Source organism: Vipera berus (genome assembly GCF_964194415.1).
Source record: "Vipera berus genome assembly, chromosome: 1".
Classification (NCBI taxonomy): domain Eukaryota; kingdom Metazoa; phylum Chordata; class Lepidosauria; order Squamata; family Viperidae; genus Vipera; species Vipera berus.
The window spans coordinates 313,394,945-313,418,816 of record NC_138202.1 but is presented as its reverse complement, the minus strand read 5'-3'; the positions used below and the strand labels follow the sequence as shown (position 1 = coordinate 313,418,816).

The 23,872-nt window shown below is 39.5% G+C and overlaps 1 protein-coding gene across 1 annotated transcript in view; it reads right to left on the bottom strand.

The window, feature by feature from the left end:
- KCNH1 (potassium voltage-gated channel subfamily H member 1) overlaps positions 1-23,872 on the bottom strand; it is a gene marked incomplete at both ends in the record, with an annotated part of 246,697 nt that overhangs the window by 116,665 nt on the left and 106,160 nt on the right. The gene's annotated exons all lie outside the window — the stretch shown is intronic.

Here is a 23,872-nt window from a genome sequence, read left to right as displayed (position 1 = left end):
TTACCTCCCATTCACTTAACTGTACACAGGCACAGACCTCTTTCAATGCTGTAAATAATAATGCATATATTTATTAACTTTTATAAGCTTGCCTTTCCCAAACAGAAGTTTATGGAGTCCTACAAAAGTTAAAAATGGCTTATACAAAAAATGAACAGACACAAATTCAACAAAAGCCAGCTCATCGAAAGCCCTTCAGCAGCTTGAGCATGAAAGGTCTCTGTTTTTTTTCCACTTGGCAGATCAGATTATTTTTAATAAAAGTCAGATAAATGTACTTAGAGAGAGTATTATATTTGAGAAGCCACAACAGGAGAAGCTGAGACTCAGAAAAATGTCAGATCCAGAAACAAGCCTCCATATACAACAACAGTGATTGATTATTTCATGCAAGAGATGCAATTCCACCTAAAAGGAATGGCAGGAAGTATTGCTGGGGAAAACTCTGCCAAAACGTTTGAAATATTGCTGCCAGCTATACAGTTCAAAGCTCTCTTGAAACCATTATAGTAAGTCCAACCATTGCTCCATCTATTCTAGATAGAGTGTACTGGGGATGTACTGATGTATTGGGGATGGACAGGGACTAATATGAAACTTGAATTCTGAAAGTAGGTCTTGAATGCTTTCACAAAATGATTGCCCAGAAGTCTTCCAATTTACAAAATGGCTAACACAGACGAGATAGTAATCACAGACCAATTTGAAGGTAATCACAGACCAAGATGAAAAGGTGATGTTATTAGTTCATGCTTGTCAGTTCGTACTTTTCAACCCCTAATAGGACATATTAGGACTTGAACCCAAATGGTTTATTGCTGGATGGCATTATTCCTACAAATATATTTAAGGCCTGTTCACTACTTTTATTTGAGCCAAGCCAGCATAGATGCTATGCCTGTATGTTCCCAAATCAGTGTCTTTCAAGTGTCTTTCAATTTTCCAGTTGTAAGAACTATTGTCCATTTCTACTCCCTTCCACCTGAGCTTACTTCCTGGTAGATTCCACAGGCAACGTTATTGGCAAATCTCCTCTTAATCTTGTCAGTTTTACAATGCTTGTGAAAAAATGTGCTGGCCTGACCATCTCTGCCTATGCACAGATCCAACTCTTGTAGCAATCTAATTTCTGAGTACAAACTATTACACATACTTTCTCCATAAACAGTGTTTCTGGAACCATAGTTAAATGTTGGAAAAAAGTTCCTACTTGAGGTTGCAAATTTGTGATGTCATGCCATGTGCACAGCCTTTTACAGAAATTTATATGCAAGAAAAATATTACCTTCACACCAGACAACTTTCCCCTCATCAACCCCTCAGATATCTTGCGGCTTGGCCAAAGACAAACAATATATGCTGAGAACACAAGGGGGAGCTAGTTATTAATTTTGCTCCTTTCTGTAAGGAATGGGAATTCAAGTATCTGAATCCCACTGATAATTTTGTAGTCTCCTATTGGATGGCTGGAGGACACACTGAGTAGCTCAGGGTTCTCAACGTTTAGCCCTTCAAATTAGGACAGAGCAGGAAACAGACTCCACAAGATATGCTGAAATTTTATTTTTTATATAGGCTATAGTAACAGAATCTTGAAATCCTGACAGCTTCTCTTATATCAGAGAATCAAATTTCTGATGATGTTACCTAGTTTGGTAATGAAACATCTGCAAGAAAACCACCAAGCTCAGAGAACACCAAGGAGCCCACAAAATCAAGTTTGCGTTTCTTTGCAACATCTGCTTCTTTTCCTTAAATTCTGTTTTGCTAACTGCCAAATTCCTTCTCCAAAGTCATCTCTGTGGTTCTCTATCCAGAATTCCTTATTGTTAGGAAGAATGAAATGGATTCACCTTGAAATGCTTACAAGGAGTTGGAGAGTAGAAATAGTTCCATGAGGAAATGCCCATTGACCAAGATCTTATGCCAATATTAGACTATTTTTGAAGTATCTCTAAAATGTTGTCCATATATCAGCATTAATAGAGAGATGGTACATTATATACAGTAGCAACAATGTTCTAAGTAATTTAACATGCAGCTTGTATCAAAATATCTTGAATCTTTCTTTATCCTGGCTAAGGCTGAAAGGATCACAGGCAATAGATTCTTTTATCATACATCATACATTTTATCTTTAACAAACCCCCCTACCCCTCCCCTATCCCTCCCTCCTTACCCCTCCCCCCCTCCCCCCCCTGAACATAAACAAATAGATTCAAATGGCCAATCATTCTAAAAATCTTGTTTTTTAAATCAAAAACATGCCTCCTCCCATATAAAGGTAAAGGTAAAGGTTCCCCCGCACATGCGTGCTAGTCGTTTCCGACTCTAGGGGCCGGTGCTCATCTCCGTTTCAAAGCCAAAGAGCCAGCGCTTGTCCGAGGACGTCTCCGTGGTCATGTGGCCGGCATGACTAGACACCAAAGGCGCACAGAACGCTGTTACCTTCCCACCGTAGTGGTCCCTATTTTTCTACTTGCATTTTTATGTGCTTTTGAACTGCTAGGTTGGCAGAAGCTGGGACGAGTAACAGGCGCTCACTCTGCTACGCGGCACTCGGGATTCGACCCGCCAAACTGCCGACCTTCTGATCGACAAGCTCAGCGTCCTAACCCACTGAGCCATATAGAATGGTCTAATTCCTCTGGTGATTAATAATGGTTATCTTGATTTTGTGACATTCCATGGATCTTCATTTAACAATCAGAAAGAAAAGGTTTTGGTTGAGAGGTTTATCTACAGAACAAGCTTCCTCCTTGAAATTAAGCATGCTTAATTTATTATGGCTGAAGGTAAAGATAGCCCTGAGTGTGCTCAACTCTTGGTGCAAATCTCCATGTATTTTTCTTGGCAGAATGATGGAAGAGATTTCAATTTTGTCCAGCGTGGTGGTCTAGACTAGTCAACAGACCTAGGTGGTTCCCCATTCTATATTAAGCAATGTCAACTCTGCTAAGTTTCAGCCAAGATCAGCCCACAGTCTCTTTAGATTTTAGGTACATGATAGAAACGTTTTTTCCCCTCAACTTAATGTTTCATCATTTTAGTAGTGTTACTGTGACCAAGTGTGTTTCTTGTACATTCAGCAGAGAAAATGGCAAAGTCCATATGGAAAAAAGATTAACACTGGACATTATTTATTTGTACATTGCTCTTTTCTCTGGAACAGAACAGCATAATGTACAGAGGAAAATCACCATAAAAACCATTTATAATTGTAAGAAAAAAGGCCCAATTGCTGATAAAAGTTTTTAAAATGCAACATTTAGGTATACTGTAAACTGAGTAAGCTGCCCAGAGTGTGTGAGCCGCCCCTGTATGTGAGTTGGGCAGCTACTTAAATGTGTCTAATAATTAATAAATAAATGGTTCATGAATGCAGTTAATGTGAAGCCGGTTTGATTGTGAAGCACTTACAGTTCTGCACGTGTCCTAGTAAGAATACTGCAAATTATTTTCTCAACCTAAAAGCCATCCGTGCTTCTCCAGGAAGAGAATTTAATAAACAGGGCAGCATCTCCCAAAATAGCTTTCTTTGAGTCAGCACACTACAGGCCAAAGTCACAGACAATAGTACCAACAGCAATAGTTTTATTTTTCGTGTGCCCATAACCAGATGAGACCCATAGACAAATCCTCTCCAATTTATCTTAGTAAAGGATTTTAGGGAAGACAATATTTCAGATATTTACTACACATTGCTTTATTAAAACTTTTATTATTAAATTTATATACCACCCAAATCCCAGCAACTCCATGGGATCTTTTTGGTTAGTGAAGGTTTCTTTTTTTTAAAAAAAATATATTTATTAAATTTCAAAAAGAAACATTAAAATACAAATTATCATAAAGGGGAAAGGGGAAAGGAAATTAAAGGATAATTTTAAAAGTGCCAAAAAAACCCATCAAGCAAATAGACTAGTATTCTCAACCTTTTTGACACATCTGAAATTGGAGGATTTATTTGGTCAAACAACAACCAGACAGCAGCATTTTGCCCCAACTACAACTTTTGGACCATTTTCAAAGGTAGAAGATGTAGCATGCAGCGTGGTAATCCAATTGTGAGGGCATGGATCACTAAGTTAGAGCATCGTGTCCCTGGGATATATTCATAAATAAATAGCAATGGAGCAGAAATGATTGCTGTATTTAGAAGCCTGAAAAGGAAAAATTCTCTGCCATGACTTGTGTTATCACAGAAGCATTATCATTTGGCAATGATAAGAAGGCATCAATAACTGAAAAGTGATAGATAGTCTAGATTTAGGCCCAGGAGCCAATTATTTATACAGATCTAAAAAAAATCATAGAAGAATTGAAGATTAAAAAATAAAATAATTTACAGGTGCTATTTTATTTTTATTTATTTTATTTATTTTAATTCCATTTATATCCCGCCCTTTTCCGAAGACTCAGGGTGGCTTACAAGCTTAGCAGTAGCCTTCATTCTATGTATATGCCTGCTTATTAGGGCTTTCACACACACCCCCAACCAGCATTATTACAAAGTCAGCTTAATTGCCCCCAACAATCTGGGTCCTCATTTTACCTACCTCGGAAGGATGGAAGGCTGAGTCAACCTTGAGCCTGGTGGGATGCGAACCTGCACTAATTGCAGGCAGCTGGTGTTACTTAAGGAGGCATTAGCCCACTGCTCCACCAAGGCTCTATATACATGCATTCACATGATGGAAGTTCAGAGAAGGAAAACACAAAAGATGCAAATTTTAAGAAACAGTCCTTAGGTAGCAACTCCCTAAGAGAAAGTGAGAGAACTACCTAAGACCAGGGGTGGGGAACCTTGGCTCTTTTATGACTTGTGGACTTCAACTCCCAGAATTCTTGAGCCAGCCGGCTGGCTCAGGAATTCTGGGAGTTGAAGTCCACAAGTCATAAAAGAGCCAAGGTTCCCCACCCCTGACCTAAGAGAACTACCTAGCAACTACCTAAGAGAAAGCAAAATTGAGAAAACCTGAATCAGGATCCTTCGGAGAGAATGAACAATGCCATCATGCAAAGAAAGACCAGTTCAATGTCATCTCAGTTTCAGTCCAGGTCTCAATAAAGGTACTGTCCCATCTTTAAAATATTTACTTTCTCAGGAAATGTTCAGAATAGAGGGAGGAATAACAATGTCTGAAACATTTCTGAGAGCGGTCTGGCAATGAAGCCACCACCATATGAAAAATCAGGCCATTGAGCAATCATTTATCTTAGGTATGGGATGTAATCTTTTTATGACCATTCGCTCTATGATACACCACAACATTTGAGTACCCTAACCCTAACCCTAATCTTAGGTATATTTCTTGGCTGCTTGTTTCTTCACTGTTGATGGTTGATCCTAAAAGTCAGAAACTGTCCATCGCTTCAGTATCTTCATTGTCAATTTTAAGATTGGTTACAGGTAGTCCTCAACTTATGACAGTTTGTTTAGTGATCATTCAAAGTTACAACAGCACTGAAAAAAGTGACATGTCCATTTTTTCATACTTACAACCGCTACAGCATCCCCATGGTCACATGATCAAAATTCAAACGCTTGGCAACTGACTCATATTTATGACGGCTGCAGTGTCCTGGGGTCACGTGAACATCTTGTGCAACCTTCTGATAAGCAAAGTCAATGGGGAAGCCAGATTCACTTAACAACTATGTTACTAATTTAACAACTCCAGCGATTCACTTAACAACTGTGGCAAGAAAGGTTGTAACTGGGGCAACTTAACAAATGTCTCACTTAGCAACAGAAATTTGGGGCTCAATTGTAGTCATGTCAAGGACTACCTGTATTGTATCTGTTGTCATTGGTTTGGTCTACTTTGTACTTAATTTTAGTTTCATTTTTTTTTCATTCTGCTCCTCGACGTTTATAACTAGGGCTTGCAGATCCTTTACATTTTCAATTATCAGGGTAGTGTAATCAGCATAGCTAAGATTACTGATGTTTCTTCCTCCAATGTTAAAAAACCATACTCATCTGCCTGCAATCCAGCTTCCCTATATTCAGTATACTGTTGAATAAATAAGGGGAAAGTATAGAGCTTTGATCACCCCTTTACCAATCTGGAGTATCTAAGTTTGTAATGAGGACAGTGAGATGTTATAGGATTGCAATTTTTCTGAGCACTTTCCACAGCTTGACATGATTGGCATAATCAACTGCCTTTCTACAACTGATGAAGAATGTTGTGACTTCTTTTTGATATTCTTCGGCTTTCTCAATCAACCAGCGTGCATCAGCACTAATATCTCAAGTTCCTTGGCTTTTTCTAAAGTCAGTTTGAACCTCTGGCACCTCTTTTTCCACACAGGGCTCTAATCTGTGCTAGATGATCCCAAGCGTTATTTTGCTAGCATGTGAAATTAAGCATATTGTACAATAGTTTACACATTTTGTTAAATCTCTCTTTTTTGGTATTGGAATGTAGACTGATATCTTGCTTTTTGTATATAAATCTTTTTATTAAAGGTTTTACAAAGAACACAAACACCAACACAAAGTAATAAAGGATTTTTTAAAAAAGCAAGGGAAGAAAGGAGAGAAAAATACAGAAAAAGAGACCCCCCAAAAAGTAAAAGGAAGCTTCTGATTTCTTCTGCAGCAAATACTAATACAATTACAATTGTTAGTCATATGATTACAGCCTAACTGGTTGGGTTGGAAATATATAAGCCATGATTTGTAATGTATTGTATCTCTTTAAATGTGTAATGATTGGCCAACACTCTGTTCATTCAACGGCCATAAGAGGGACCTAGAGACATAGCTTCTCTCTCTGTGTGTTAGTTACTTTGTTACGTTGCTTGCTGATTATTGTTGATTGTGGTTTTGCTACTGTTTGCTAAACCTGAAGAACTGTGTTTTTGACTTTTGGACTGGTAAGATGATTTTGTATTGGATAACTCTTGAACTGTTGATATCTTCTCTGTACCCGTGTATGACCTGGACTGTTTATTTTTGACTTGTGCCACTCCTAAAAGTAAAGGGTTTTTTTTCCTTTTTTACACGCCTCAGTGTATCAGTGTGGTTGCTGTGCAAAACCTGACTACTCTCAGTACCACTACTTTTGTGCATTCTCCTTGTTGACTCAGGAGATATTCTGCACAAACCCTGTCAACAACATTGTCTCTTACTCTATGGTTACAAAAGAGCTCAATTTTTTATCCATTTTTTCCCAAAAATCAAAATCACAAGTGTATTTTTTTTCTGTTTCATGCAAAAAGTCTATAAGGAGTTTCCAGTCAGCCATAAATACAGATGTATTTTCCTCTAAACAAAAAGCTTAATATAACCACAAGATCTGCAAAATCCATCAGGCACCCAGCCAATGTGAAGCACAGCTAGAAAGTTAGCAAATGGGATCTCATAAAGATTGTGTTTGCTAATCTTCTGTCCAAAAAACTAACAAATGGGATCTTTCTGAAGGCTACTGCCTACTCCTGCCCAGTATGAACTGATGCCTTTGCCATTGCCTCTAAAGGGATCGTCTGCCTCCATGTCACTGATGCCCAACACGGAGGCCTTCTTGCTTTAGCTTGGTGGTGGGATGATGTTGTGCCTTGAATGACCGTAATAGGAATGTATATTCCCAACGTTCTTCACTTATCCTTCCCAGGAATGATAAGGCAGCACAGCAGGACCTGCAGGTGTTATGGCCAGAACCCAACAATAAATTAGGTGTTTTTTAGACTGGTTATTTTAATGTAATGACATTTTCAGCAAAATCAGGCTTAATTGAGCACCTTTTTCCACTTTGAGTCTAATATTTCATTTTCATCAAGGCACTCCAAACATGCGTCCCAATTGCTAATTATAATTCCACACTCTACATTATAATTATTCTTGCTCAAAGGCATTGTAGTCCTGCATGAGTGATCTTTACTTTACTATTAGTTACTTACCAAAGAGACAGTAAGAGCAGTGAAGACTTGTCAGCACATTAAGATAAGCTGACCCACAAATGTTTCTGAATAAAGTTTTTAGCTCTATGCCCTTGTGACCCACTTCTTCAGGTCCTCTACATTTATAAATCAAATTGTTAAATACTCTTAGTTTTTATCATTTTTAAACAACTAACAAGCAAAAAGGAAAAAGGAAAGGCACAGTTGATTATGTGCTTTCAATTCAGAGTAGACAACCATGTAGATAGACTTCTCCTGGAGGGTCTTGGACAATTCACTGTGGCCAACTCACCATGGCCATCTCAGTATTGCCAACTCACTACAGTCATCTCACCATTGCCATTTTGCCATAGTCAACTTGCCACAAGACAATTTGCCATGGATAACTCACTGTAGGATAAATCCAGACAGGAAAACTCAGTGTGATAAACTATTTCTTCAACCTTATTTTCATTTTTGTCTATTTCCACAGTTCAATACAGTTGAGCTATCCTGTTTGGAATTGTCCTGCAGTGAGTTGTCCCATGGCAAGTTGGCCGTGCCAAAATGACCATAGCAAGTTTGCTGTGGCGAGTTCTCCCATTCCATCTCCAGGATGATCAATGCTTAACTTTGCTCTTCAGATCTTGCAGTGGTGTACTCATCACACTATAATTACGTTGATCCAATAAATCCAAAAATATCTGATATTTGATATATTACCCAACTACCTACAAAATAAAATTAACTGGAAAAGGAAAAGAAGGTATTTTATTATATAGTATGTTACAAATAGCCAGTCAACACAATGGAGAAAAAGCTGTGTTAACGTGCAATATTTAAATATTCATCAATTATCACATAAAAGTTGCAATATGAAAAAAATATGAAGCTGTCATATTTCCAGCTGGAAAATGAACAACTGTATATTTTTCTAAGATTGTAACATTTCATATTTGGGGAAATCATTATTTTTTCAAATTAGCATCTTAGTAGTTTTCTTGCATTTCTTTCCTTTCCAATAAACACACAGTTACTATCACATTGTTTACCAATTATTATTTTTCTCTCTCTCAAAACTCTTTAATATTTGCCAGGCAACATAAATCCTTGAACATGAAAAAATACAGCTCCAGGATTACAGGGAATCCTGGCCTCTTTTCCCATTGGCCTTGACAAGAAATGAATCACTGAGTTTTCTACTCCTAATGGAAAGAAAAATGCTGCTGTTGGGGTTTGCTTTCATTGATATTTCTGCATTGAGCAAGGGATGGGATACAATGCCTTTCATGGTCTTGTCCAATAGTCATATATAATAGGCTGCTGAGGGGAATGAAACAGAATAATAATGTAAGAAAACTGTGTATCTGCAATTAGGAAATAATTTCCACTAATTTGTTTGGTCAGCCTCTTTGGTGGTCTGTTTTATTTTTTTATTATTTTTGAAATATTTGTATTGTTTTGTTTACTTCAGCCTTATCAGGACAAGATTTTTATTTTGTCTTTAATATTGCTGCCATGTTTTTGTCTGTGTACTATTTTATTGTTTTAAAAGATTTAAATTGTTTTTATTATGCTTGATACATTATTGTTTGGACTGCTACGTATTTGATCGTTATAAACTAAGTACTAAGTATTTCGTTAGACTGGTCAAAATTTAAGGTAGAACACTTTTTCAGCCATATTAAATTTACCCATATTTTACATAGTTCTCTGTGTAAAACATGTGACTGAGCAGAGGGGCCACTCCAGCACAGTAATATGTTAAATCTAATATAGGTGAATTCTTTCAAACCATTTTTCTGCAATAAACTTTGAATGTGTGCTGAAACCCAGCATCTACTGTAGTTTAAAAGCAGGCTGACTAGCTTAATTTCATTTGGACTGATTTATGTGTGATTGTTCCCACTCCTTGTTTTTCCTATAATTCCCTATGGATAATCAATTCCTTTTTAAATCTAGAGCTTTGGTTTCATTGATTTTGTAAGGTATTTCTCATTGAAATCCTCCTTGTATGCATGACTGCATGGTTGCACAGCTATTCCCTAAATTTCAGGGTTTGAAAAAGCTTGGTTAACTTCTGAGCTTTGAGATGAAAGATGTAAAACAGCTTCCGTTCTATTTTCTTACAGTTGGATTCAAATGAAAGATCCTTGGTTAAAGGCTAAGAATTCCCCAGCTGGCCAGAGAAGGGGATGTTGGGAAGTTCAGCCTAACTCATAACATCCAAGCATAAACAACTTGTCCTGGGGAAGATTTTGCTACTAAGATTTTAAATTATCCTTCCGTCCAGTTTTAACAGGAGTGTTAAAAATTAAGGTACAGATGATTAAATATGCAATATTAAAACTGTCATTCAACATTGTATTATATCAATTTAATAAAAAAAAGCAATGATTGACAATCCAAAAGGATGCACTCAATCTGTAGTTCTAATTCTAGTGCTGATATCACAGCTATAAAAAGGTAAACTTAGAATGCATCCATCATATCTACATCTAACTAGCATGATTTCCCGCAACAGTGCTTCAGTAGTGGGTTTGAAAGAGTTATGCTCATATCTTTCATATTATAGTTACAGCTTTACAATTCCAAATGGCATCCAATACCTCAGCCATCTGAGAAGAGCATACTTCAGCTTGACTCCATCCAACCCATGTATATTGCCTAACCACACAACTGTTTCTTAATAACAGAACTGGGATGTTGTTGTTTTGTTGATTCACAAAATATCTCCTGATAGTGCCAACTTAGAAGTGCAATCCTCCAAAATTAAATTATTTATAATCTCACCCATTTTTACAAAGGAGTAAACCAGATACTTCTGTGTCACCCTGAAAGGGAAAAAGAAAAATATTTTCCTTCAGCTAAGCTTTCCTTTTGGTGGCTTCATGGGTGCCTCCACATTACGTTCCTGGCAAGAATTTGAAAATAATTTGCCAATGCAGATCCTATTGGGATGATTTTTAATTTCCCAGTCTAGATTACAGTCTGAGATCCTGATGCTACTGCCATCCAAGCACTACCAGGTCTGACTTCTGAAAATCACCTACATTGGAAAGGACACGCCTAAGGATGGTTTAACTAAGGCAAAAACTCAAATTACTTTAATTTAATTTAAATTAATATGTATTTAATAATTTCAAACCTCTTCTTGTTAAAAATTGTACTTCAGCAGAACGTTTGGATGGGTTTGGAACTGCATTCACAGCTTAAGGACACCCATCTGATAGGAAATGTATTTATGTATTTTTTTCTGGGTGTGCTATACAGGAAAAATATCTGGTAAGGCACACCATCATTCTGCAAGCATTCTGATCTGGAAAATAGATCACCCGCTCCTGACCTGGGCTAGCATTTCTGCAAGTAATAGTGCCATGCTTCTGCAGGACTCCAGGAGGAGGAGGAGGAGGAGGAGGAGGAGGAGGAGGAGGAGGAGGAAGAGGAGGAGGAAGAAGAGGAGGAAGAAGAGGAGGAAGAAGAGGAGGAAGAAGAGGAAGAGGAAGAGGAAGAGGAAGAGGAAGAAGAGGAAGAAGAGGAAGAGGAAGAGGAAGAAGAGGAAGAAGAGGAAGAAGAAGAGGAAGAAGAAGAGGAAGAAGAAGAGGAAGAAGAAGAAGAAGAATTGTTGCTTTTTATTTTATTTCTTTCCTTTTTTTCTTTAGAACATTTTCTGTGTTCTTTTCCTTACCTGAAAGTCTAGTGTTACACAGTAGAAATAATGAATATATACTTGAGTATAAGCCGAATTTTTCAGCCCACTTTTTGGGCTGAAAAATCCACTTCGGCTTATACTCCAGTGAACAAAAAAAAGAACTTACCGAGTTCTTGGCGCCGGCCCGGCTGAGCACCTGCTCAGTAGGAGGCAAGTGCACGTGGGCTGGTAGAGCCCAGCAACATTTGCAGCTCATTAGCCCCTCGACAGCTCATTGGCCAGAGCCGTCTCCTGCGTCTCCCAGTCCTCCTCTACCATGTGCAGTTCCGGAAAAAATAGTGAGACTCAAAAAGTTCAATCAATCAATTCAAACTGCTCACAAAAAAACCCTTGCAAAGTTTGAATTGATTGGTTGAACTTGCTTTTTCAGACTGCACGTGGGGGCAGCAGAGGAAGAGACTGGAGGACTGGAAAGGTGAGTGGGCCCTTTTTCTACCTGCTACGCCAGTCTTGGGGTGCCCCGGGGGGGCCTGCCTCTTCCCTGCCCGGCAGGTCTCCCCTTGCCCTGCTGCACCGCCACCTCTGCTAGCCTGGGGTGGGGGTCCACAGGGGTCTTAGAAGCTTCCCCGTCAGCCCCTGCCTTTTGGCGTGCCGTGGCCGGCAGACCTTACAAGAGATTCCCCTGTGGTGCCTGCCAGGCCGGCTGACCTTGGCAACAAGTCCAAGCCATTGGTGCACCGCCCCTGTCTCTGTTTGTGCAGGGACCCAGAGGCATTCCCCCCCCGTATGGGGATCCGCTCTGCCTCCCCCTTTTCTCAGCTGCCTGGTCCGAAGAGGAGCCGAAGGGAGCAGCTCTGCAAGCCCCCGCCGCCCCCTTCTCTCAGCTTCCTGGCAGCACATCCCGCAGGGAAGGTCTGCTAGGGAGGCAGCAGTCAAGCGTTGTTTCCCTCCTCGTGCGTATGTGTGTGTGTGTGTGTGTGTGTGTGTGTGTGTGTGTGTGTGACCTGCGGGAACGGCTGGTAGAGGTGGCGGCAGTCCGGCGTTTGCGTTTTTTTGTGTGTCGAGCCCCGTGGGCCCGACACACAGGAAGGGGGGGAATGGCGGAATGCCGCTTCCCTACCAGCCATTCCCGCGGGTCTGACACACGCACGCATGCATGAGGGGGGGAAACGCTGGACTGCCGCCGCCTCTACCAGCTCTGCAAGCCTTTGCTGCCCCTTCTCTCCGCTGCCTGGCCTGAACAAAGAGGAGCCGAAGGGAGCAGCTCTGCAAGGCTCTGCCGCTCCCTTCTCTCAGCAGCCTGGCCCGAACGAAGGGACGCCCCTTCGTTCAGAACAGGCAGTGGAGAGAAGGGGCGGCAGAGGCTTGCAGAGCTGGTAGAGGCGGCGGCAGTCCAGCGTTGTTTCTCCCCCTCGTGCGTCCGTGTGTGTGTCAGACCCACAGGAATGGCTGGTAGGGAAGCGGCATTCCGCCATTCCCCCCTTTCCTGTGTGTCGGGCCCACGGGGCTCGACACACAAAAAAACGCAAACGCCGGACTGCCGCCACCTCTACCAGCTCTGCAAGCCTCTGCCGCCCCTTCTCTCCGCTGCCTGTTCCGAACGAAGGGGCGTCCCTTCGTTCGGGCCAGGCTGCTGAGAGAAGGGAGCGGCAGAGCCTTGCAGAGCTGCTCCCTTCGGCTCCTCTTTGTTCAGGCCAGGCAGCGGAGAGAAGGGGCAGCAAAGGCTTGCAGAGCTGGTAGAGGCGGCGGCAGTCCAGCGTTGTTTCTCCCCCTCGTGCGTCCGTGTGTGTGTCAGACCCACAGGAATGGCTGGTAGGGAAGCGGCATTCCGGCATTCCCCCCCTTCCTGTGTGTCGGGCCCACGGGTCTCGACACACAAAAAAACGCAAACGCCGGACTGCCGCCACCTCTACCAGCTCTGCAAGCCTCTGCCGCCCCTTCTCTCCGCTGCCTGTTCCGAACGAAGGGGCGTCCCTTCGTTCGGGCCAGGCTGCTGAGAGAAGGGAGCGGCAGAGCCTTGCAGAGCTGCTCCCTTCGGCTCCTCTTTGTTCAGGCCAGGCAGCGGAGAGAAGGGGCAGCAAAGGCTTGCAGAGCTGGTAGAGGCAGCGGCAGTCCAGCGTTTCCCCCCCTCATGCATGCGTGCATGTGTCAGACCCGCGGGAATGGCTGGTAGGGAAGCGGCATTCCGGCATTCCCCCCCTTCCTGTGTGTCGGGCCCACGGGGCTCGACACACAAAAAAACACAAACGCCGGACTGCCGCCACCTCTAACAGCCGTTCCCGCAGGTCTCACACACACACACACACACACACACACACACACACACACACGCATGAGGAGGGAAACAACGCTTGACTGCCGCCTCCCTAGCATACCTTCCCTGCGGGATGTGCTGCCAGGAAGCCTGGCAGCCTGATGAGCGGACCCTGCGAACCGCGGCCCGAGCCAGCTCCGGGATGCTGCCAGAGTCAACGAGCGGCTCGGCGTGGCACAGAATATAGATATGATGCTAAGGAGGGGCCAAGCTTATACTTATGCTCGGCTTATACTCGAGTCAATAACTTTTTCCGGGTTTTTTGGGTAAAATTATGGGTCTTGGCTTATACTCGAGTCGGCTTATACTCAAGTATATACGGTATTTAAAAAAACAAATACAATAAAAATAGCACTCCAAAGCCATAACTGAAATCAACAACTAAAATTTTCATTTACAGTTTCAATGATAAAAACAAACGGACATTGCCAAACTGTACAAATTAAAAATAATTGTAGCAAAGACAATGATTCCCTCAAAACTAAATTAACTCTGATGAATATGGTGATTAAGGGACTGGAAGCCAAAGCATATAAAGAACACTTGCAGGTATTAGGTTTGTCTTGTCTAGTGAAAAGAAGAACTAGGGGTGACATGATAGCAGGGTTCCAAAATTTGAGGGGCTACCACAAAGAAGAGGGGGCCAATCTATTCTCCAAAGCACTAGAAGCAAGACAAGAAACAGTGGATGGAAAGTAGTCAAGAAGAGCAGCAACTTAGAACTAAGGAGAAAATTTCTGACAGTTAAAATAATCAGTGGAATGCCTTGCCTTTAGAAGTTGTTGGTGCTCCATCTCTGGAGGCTTTTAGGAAGAGACTGCACAGCCACTTGACTGGAATGATAGGGTCTCCTGCTTGAGCAGGGGGTTGGACTAGAAGACCTCCAAGGTCCCTTCAGTCTGTAATTTGGAATACTCTAGCACAGGGGTCCCCAACCTATGGGCCATGGCCCAATACTGGTCCATGGCCTACTGGCCACCAGGCTGGCGAGTGCATGCACACACATGTGTGAACTCTCACCACTCACACAAGCACCCACGGACCCATTTACACATGTGCGTGGGGCTAGTGACAACAGCTAGCGCCTGCACAAGCACCATGTGGGATTCATGGCCCGTTTGCACATGCCAGGGGGGCTAGCGGCAGTGGCTAGTGCCTGTGCACATGCACAAATAGAACAATTAACCAGTGGAACAACCTGCCTCCAGAAGTGGTGAATGCTCCAACACTGGAAGTTTTTAAGAAGAGGCTGGCCAGCCATTTGTCTGAAATGGTATAGGGTTTCCTGCCTGAGCAGGGGGTTGGACTAGATGACCTCCAAGGTCCCTTCCAACTTATTATTATTATTATTATTATTATTATTATTATTATTATTATTATTATTATTATTATTATTATTATTATTATTATTATTATTATTATTAATGGGGCTGCTAGCGCCATGTGGGTTGCACAGCCTGTTTGCGCATGTGTGGGTGCGCAGGGCCCCATTTCCGCAAATTTCTCAGCTGGTCCCTTTCCCTCTGGGCTGCCTGCATGAAAAGGTTGGTGACCTCTGTTCTAGCATGGCTATGTATTTTTCTTTCCATTGCCTTCTTCTAGGTTGTTGTTGTTTTGGGTTTATTACTTCCCAATCTAATCTATAGCCCTTAAAGTTCCTGGTCACATTCCATCCAAGGATCAACTAAGACACCACAAAAGAATACTTACTTTCATATGAATAATGTAATGTGTAAGTAAACAACTCTCCAGTTGTTCAGAAAATGAAAAACTATAGATTTCTAAAGCATTTTTCCCACTGAAAATTCATAGTGCCTTTTTTCCTTTGGAATGTTTAGTCCTTCCTGATCTAGCACCAACAGGGTTATCATCATCAGTGTGTTAAAATTTGCAGTTGAGTTTATCCAAAACCATGGATAAAGCTGGCTGGTGTAGAGCTGTGCAATTCACTATGAAGGGAATGTGGCAGTAAAATTCAAAATGTCCAAAAGAGTGGCACAATAGAAAAATAAGATGTATCACTTGCACCATTTTATGTATTACAAAATTAAATCATCTTGAACATTGAAATGGATTTCCTTTTCCATTTCACAGTACTAATGAACAGGTCACTACTTAAATGAAGTCAGAGTCATTTAAGAGTATCATTTTCCTTCTGCAATTTATAGACAGTAATGCATGGGCCATTTTCAATTACATTGCTGAAATTAAATCTCCAACGAAAGATGCTGTTTTGATCATTTGTGCCAACAACTCTTAACTCAAGTTGTTGCTTTTCCCATACTGCAGAATTAAAGGGAAAGTGTGAAATGCAGCTTCAGGAATGTTTGAAGGATGTTTTGGTTAGCCATTGAAGCTCTTTGATACAGAATTTGCTAGAAAAGTAGAATGGTTTGGCATATTGACAAAGATTTTACTACGGCTCTCCATGAACTTTGCCTTGCCCCAAGGATGAAAGCCTTCTTGAAAGTATCTGGGTGAATGTTAAGGCAAAAAAGAAAATGACATTCTTATAAGCGTATATTACAGGTCACTGAGCCAAACAGAGGAAATAGACGAACTTTTTTGCAGAGCAGTTAGCTGAGGTGTGCAGAAAACACACCATTGTGATAATGGAGGACTTTAATTACCCTGAACTCAATTGGGAAAGAAACTGCAGCAACTGGTACATTGAACCGTTTCCTAACTTACAATTTTATCCTCAAAAAAGGGGAGAAGAGAAGTAGAGGGTCAGCTACACTAGACTTGATACTTACTAATGGAGATGAAATGGCTGAGGGAATAGAAGTTGTAAGAACTCTGAGAGTGACCATGTCATAACAGAAGGTAAGGCTAACTTTAGAAAGTCTGACTAGTGTTCTAGATTTTAAGAGAGCTGACTTCAACAAATTTGGAGAAAGAATACGCAAGATTCTATGGATGGAAATCCTACAGAGAAAAACAATTCAGGATGCTTGGGAAACTCTGGACAAAGGGGATGCTAAAGGCCCAAACAGAAATAATACTATAGAAAAAGAAAAACAAGAAACACCTGAGACGAGCATGCTTGCACAGAGAGCTCTCTGGCAAGCTGGATGTTTTAAAGAAAACATTGTAATAACATTTAAATAGGTGTCGTTTTTTTAAAAAAAAAACACTAACCAAAAGAAGCAATCCAAAAGTTCCTCACAAATTCAGAAAAATAGTATCTTGGGCCTAGACATACTGTATGTGACAAGGTCTCAACTACTTTGTATCGTTCCCACGCCCACTATAACTTTTGTACTCTCATAAAATGTTAAAATAATCTCAAGCTACCCAAAGATGTTCCAAAACTCTTTTAAACCATGATCGGTTGATAAATAAGAGTATTGTGGTTTACATATAATGGTAACCTATGGCTAAGAGCATACATGATATTCAGTTAAAAAGAACTATATTTTGACTTAGTAGAATGGAAAACAGGAGTTATTGTGTCCTGCCTGTCTTGGACTTCATTTGTTTTAAGCTTTTTACATTTTCCTCCCTTTACCAATTTTACTGAAGATTTTTTAAAAAATAATCCAGAACCCTTTTTCTTACCAGTATAATAAGTAGATTTTAACCCAATTCCTGAATAATACTCACAATTTAATACTTTTTCTTGCTCTTACTTTTGCTTTGGTGTGGGTTCTAAAGGTTCTTTATGACCTTTGAAATTCCAGAATATAGTAACTGGAATATCACTCAAGATTTAGTAGATATCAGCATAATATAATTAATGAGGGTTGTATGATAGAATACTGGCTTTTATTAGGTTTCTATTTTTCCTGTGTTATTATTCTTTTAAAAAAATATTTAGCAAAACTATATATCATTTGGAAAACCAAGATCATATGCTTACCTTATCAAAAAAAATAAAACCCAAAACAAGACAAAAACACAACAGTTTATTAGCATAGCATTTCCAGGCTTCAAAAGTTAACAAATTATAAAACCATTTAAAAGTTGAAATATGAGCCGGAAGGGTTGAAGCTGGTGAGATGCAATCCAATGATTTTCAAACTGGACAGAATCAGTATGGAACATAAAAATTTCCAGTTCTCAAAACCAGCCAAAGATAGATTTCTGCTTTCTACTGAGGGCAAATCTTCTGCCTAAATGTGAATTGTTTCTTGTCTTAAATAAAGCAACTTAACTAGCCATGTGCAGTATGTGACATTTTTACTGCTAGTTAATTGTCCTGAGATTTATCGCATTGCTTTGTGTGATGTCTGACAATTACTTCCCAGGAAGAGCGAGATGACATCTGTAGGAAAGGTGGTGTATGTACCTCATCTTCATGGCAGGAGTATAGAAAGAGTGAAGGCCCTTGAGAGGGGTTCTATTCCACACAATTTCCTATGTTATATTATTTGTGTCCTCATCAGTTCATGCAAATGTCTAAAGAGGATTTGTTAAGTTTTGAGGACTGCAGCTAGAAACTAGATCATTCTCTTTCTCAAGGATATTACCTAAGACACGAATCCTTAACTGTTTTAAATTGGTATAGTACCTGGAATTTTGAAACCATGTAGCTACTGGTATAAATTGGCAGCCATGCAAAGACTGGGATAAAAAATGGAGGAAGAAGAAAGAAGTGGAACTTGCCTAAAGAGGACATGGCTGGTTGACTAAAATAGAGAATGTGTGTATTTTGTATAACAACCTTTTCCTTTACTGCTAATTTAATTAAATGAAGGTTTCTTGTACAGAATGTCCTCTACTTGCACTTTTTGTATAAATCTATGATGTAAATCTATGATGTAAATATCAGGGACGCGGTGGCTCAGTGGGTTAGGACACTGAGCTTGTCGATCAGAAGGTTGGCAGTTTGGCGGGTCAAATCCCGAGTGCCGCGTAACAGAATGAGCGTCTAGTCATGCTGGCCACATGACCACGGAGACGTCCTCGGACAAGCGCTGGCTCTTCGGCTTTGAAATGGAGATGAGCACCGGCCCCTAGAGTCGGAAATGACTAGCACGCATGTGAGGGGGAACCTTTACCTTTACCTTATGATGTAAATATTATAATCTATTACGGTGTTTTGTAGGGAGTCAGCAACCACCATCCCCTCCTAGAGAATGAAATATTTGGGGGGATATTAAAAGAAGCATGATAGACTATTTCCCCTAAAGGAGAAATGGAGAAAATAATCTTAACAAAGGCAGACAGCAGCCCCAGTCTTCCTGCTATAGGAAAAAGCCTCAAGCAAAAAGGCCAATCATTAGGAGATGGATATTTGAATGGATATTCAATGGATATTCAGAAAGATTGGGCCACTCTATTCATAAGCAAAGAGCAACAGAGACTCAAGATAAGCAACCCAATTAGGCAAGCCAAAAATTGACAAGATTAGCTCAGACAAACACCTAGGATTTGCATTTCTGCTTTTGCCTATAGAGCCAGCCATGACCCATACATGATCCCATAAGAATCTGGCAACAGCCATTAGAATATTAAAGGACATATTCTTGCACAGGAACAGGCATCTCAAACACAAAGCCTCAAAGAAAGTATAAAATCCCACCTATTCTCAACTCCTTTTTGTCAGCTGTCCTAGAACTACATGCTGTTGTCGGTTCTGCTCATCAATAAACTTTCTTTTCTAAGCAACTAGCCTCCATTTTATTTCCAGAATCTTAGCTTCCATTTTATTTCCAATGTCTTACTCCTGGCTTGGAACTGAATCTGATTTTAGTTCCAAAAGTTTTAAACAGAATATTTGTCCAAGCACAAGAAAGACAAAATGTGGATAATGTGACTTAAATAAAGTTTACTTTATGAATTTCAATAGATGCTATAATTTCAGGTTGTAAAAATTAAAAAAAATTTAAGTAACATTTGTATTAATGTAATTGAAGATAAAGCTTTTCAAAATTATTGTTTTGCTTGCACTTAATACTTATCTTACCTATTTTCTTAACAATGATGGCTGAGTTCATATGGTGTAGCTATTGTTATATGATTTGTTTGATTTGGCTTAATATGTATGAACCCAGCTTCTCTCTAGGTGTCTGCCCATTATCAAACACAATATTAGGGCAGCCAATTCATCTCTGCTCTGAGTTCTAATCAACAAATCAGCATTGTTCCTCAACAGTATGAAACAGGCCTTATTTGAAAACTTATTTAAGACATATTTAAACTGGCCAGCAATCCCTTTGCTGTCAAATGCTTCTCACTATTTCATTTAGTCCTAGGAGCTACATAATTTTAAGCTACCTTTGACTCAGTTTTCTTATATGTTTATCGTAAGTACAAAAAATATTTGAAGAAACTACAAATTAACACGTTTGTTAAATGTAAGTCTCTTTGTTGCTTTCTCCAGGAAAAACTGTTATGTTTTTAAAACAGTGATGAAAAAAATACTCTGCAAAGATTTAATGAGACAATTATCAAATAGTACTAATTTCTTGAACTTCTTAGTTTTGCGTATAAACTATCCTATGTATCATCATTTTTTTTAAAAAAAATCTTACATATGAGAGATCGTTTGTTCTATTTCCAGTTATATAGGTCAAACGCAATAAATAAAAGCAGAACACTATTAAGAGGCAAAAATACTAGTGACTCCATTAAAATGTAAACTCTTGTGCCTGCTATCACAGATGTTAGAGAAAGATTTACAGGCTCATGCATGCAAGACACTTTGTCATTCAGTGCTGCATAATGAACAAATTGCATTATGCACTACATTATCTTGGAAAAATCAGCTGGGTAATTGGGCCAAAGCAGGAGAATTAAACTTGTTCTGAATTAATAAGAAACTGGTTAGTTTTGATCTCATGTTTCATACCCCAATGCACAGCACACTTTAAAAATGCCAGTCAGGCATGCAGAATGAATGTTCAAGAGCAAACAAGATCTAGGACACCAAAATGTCACTCCCTCCTACCATTCTTACATCTTGTCTAAAAAGTTACTTAATCCTCTTAGGCAAGGAGAGTAGGGATTCCTATATTACTGTCATTTCCAGAATTAACAAGGACTCCCCTAAAGAAGAGCAGTAGCTTCACTTTAAGAAAAAGTGACCAGATGCCCTCAAGATATTTCACTCAGCTTCCACCATGCTTTGCCACTTGCCTCCTGGTTGGCTTGAAATCTAAAACCTATTTGTTGTTTTCCCATCCTCTACCATATGTTGCACCTCATTCATCAGTTTTATAGTTTCTATCCCACATCCTGATCAAGGTGCCCATCACCACATACCTTAAAGGCACACCTATACTACAAGTGCAGGTTACTTCTGAAAATTAAGGACTCTTGGTGGTGCAGTAGTTAGAATGCAGCATTGCAGGAAAATTCTGCCCACAGCCTGGAGTTTGATCCTGACTGGGCTCAAGGTTGACTCAGCGTTCCATCCTTTTGAGGTCAGTAAAATGAGGACTCAAATTGTTGACATCAATATGTTGACATTGTAAACCACCCAGAGATTGCTGTAGAGCACTATGGGGTAGTCTATGTGCTATTGCTATATTAATCTGGGCTAAATTAGCTAATTCTTAAAGGTATGGTATTTTCTCAAACTGCTTCATTTTGATTATGTTGGGGGGAAAGATGTTCAGATAAACCTCTCAATGTAATAAATCTTGTATCCATACATCACATTTTAAGATGATAATGATACTTCCAAAAGGTCTCGCAGAAAATGGAAAGATAAATTACTATTAGAATGTATGTAGTTCTTATTTTATGACCATAGGTAGCCAGATAAGTTCATTTTTCTCCTCTGCTTTCCTTTCGCTCTCTCCTCTTTCTTTTCAGTTTTTCATCTGCCTTCACTTTGTATACAGACACTGAACATAATCTGTCCCTAGAGGGTATTGAGTTCTATCTCCCAACCCATGTGCTATCCCTCTTGTAAAAATTATTTTGGTATATTTTTACAAAATACAGTGTTACCCTAAGCTTGCTATGCTTCTTCACAGACACTTCTATCTCTAAATCCTTCTTTAATACATAGATATTCATGCATGATCACCTGTAAGATCTCATATTTATATTTATTTACACATTTTTTTAAATACACAAGAAAATCCTACAACTGCAAAAAGTACACATAATAAACCAGGAAAAAAGAGAATATAATTTAAAAAACTGTAGGGCAGGCGGAACAGAAAAAAAGGAAAAACCTGAATAATCAAGGCATATTACCTTTATAGCAAGTATTATACTATACATGAATTTTTTTAAAAAAAACCTATTGTAAAATAGCATGAAATCTGTGCCAAAGTAAAATGTGTTGTATCATTATTTGATTAGTGGGAAAAACTGATTTTCCAGAAATGGATAAATTACATCTGTCTTGAATATAGCACTTTAATATGTGAAATATAGTGCATCTCCAAATTGCTCAAAAATAATTGTCTTAACAATTCTCCACACTGTGAAAATAGATGTATTCCATATTTTTGGAACATAATTGGTGGAGCAGTGGGCCAATGCCTCCTTAAGTAACACCAGCTGCCTGCAATTAGTGCAGGTTCGCATCCCACCAGGCTCAAGGTTGACTCAGCCTTCCATCCTTCCGAGGTAGGTAAAATGAGGACCCAGATTGTTGGGGGCAATTAAGCTGACTTTGTAATAATGCCGCTTGGGGTGTGTGTGAAAGCCCTAATAAGCAGGCATATACATAGAATGAAGGCTACTGCTAAGCTTGTAAGCCGCCCTGAGTCTTCGGAGAAGGGCGGGATATAAATGGAATTAAAATAAAAATAAAAATAAATAATAATTCCACATAAAATTAATGTTAATGTTAAGAGAATTTCCCAGTAAATTTCTTTTTATATATTAAAATATGATTCCAAAAGTATGCCCTAACTCATAAATCATGTAGGTTAACAACCTCTCTTTACTTTTTACTTCACCCTCAGGGAAAAATCTTACATCTATCCTTTCAGATAGAATAGTTGGGACATCTAATGCTTAAAACAGAATCATCACCATACCTCTTTCCCATTATGGCAACTATGTCTTCTTCCCCATCAGTAGATGCCATCGCATTCAGCAATCCATTCCTTCATCCTATAGATCTCTTCTTCTATCAACCACCTATCCAAATCCTACAGTACTTAAAGTGACTATCTACTTATTCCAGTTGAAAAATAAATCCCACTTTAAAGTCCAGCACTTTCACACTAATGGTATGCTACAACGGGCTCTATTCTATTTACATATTAACTGATCTATTAACCATTGATCCTTTTAGGAATAAAGGAGCAGAAAGAGCTTCCATTTCCAACAGAACTTTTTTCAGCTTGAACAGCAAGTTTTCTTATTCTCTGACAATCTCATCTCCTCACTTTCCTGACAGTTAGAACAAAAACTTCCAGTGTTGGAGCATTCACCACTTCTGGAGGCAGGTTGTTCCACTGATTAATTGTTCTAACTGTCAGGAAGAGACTGGACAGCCATTTGTCTGAAATGGTATAGGGTTTCCTGCCTTAGCAGGGGGTTGGACTAGATGACCTCCAAGGTCCCTTCCAACTTCTTCTTCTTCTTCTTCTTCTTCTTCTTCTTCTTCTTCTTCTTCTTCTTCTTCTTCTTCTTCTTCTTCTTATTATTATTATTATTATTATTATTATTATTATTATTATTATTATTATTATTATTATTATTATTATTATTTTCTTCCTTGTTCTTTAGTTCAGCTCCAGTTCCTCAATTCTGGTTTCTGCACATTACAGGCAGCTGCCTTACATCCATGGGTCCCAAAGAAGAGCATCATTCTGGAGAATTTCTCAGCTATTTTTAACTTCTTTTTTGAGGTCTGTGGATAAGTGCTTTCTAGAGAAGTTGCCATCGTTTCCTAAAAACATCCTCAAAAACACTGTAAGTCATTTATTTATGTAGTATAATGTGTTAACCTTCCCTTATAGTCTTGAGCATGTCAGGATTAGTCAACAGTTAAGATCAATAAAATATTACAGCTTTTAAATCAGTTCTTTACTTGTAAAATTTGATTTATCAGGAGCAGATATCAAAAGATTTTCAAAAATAAAGCTTACTTCAGAGTA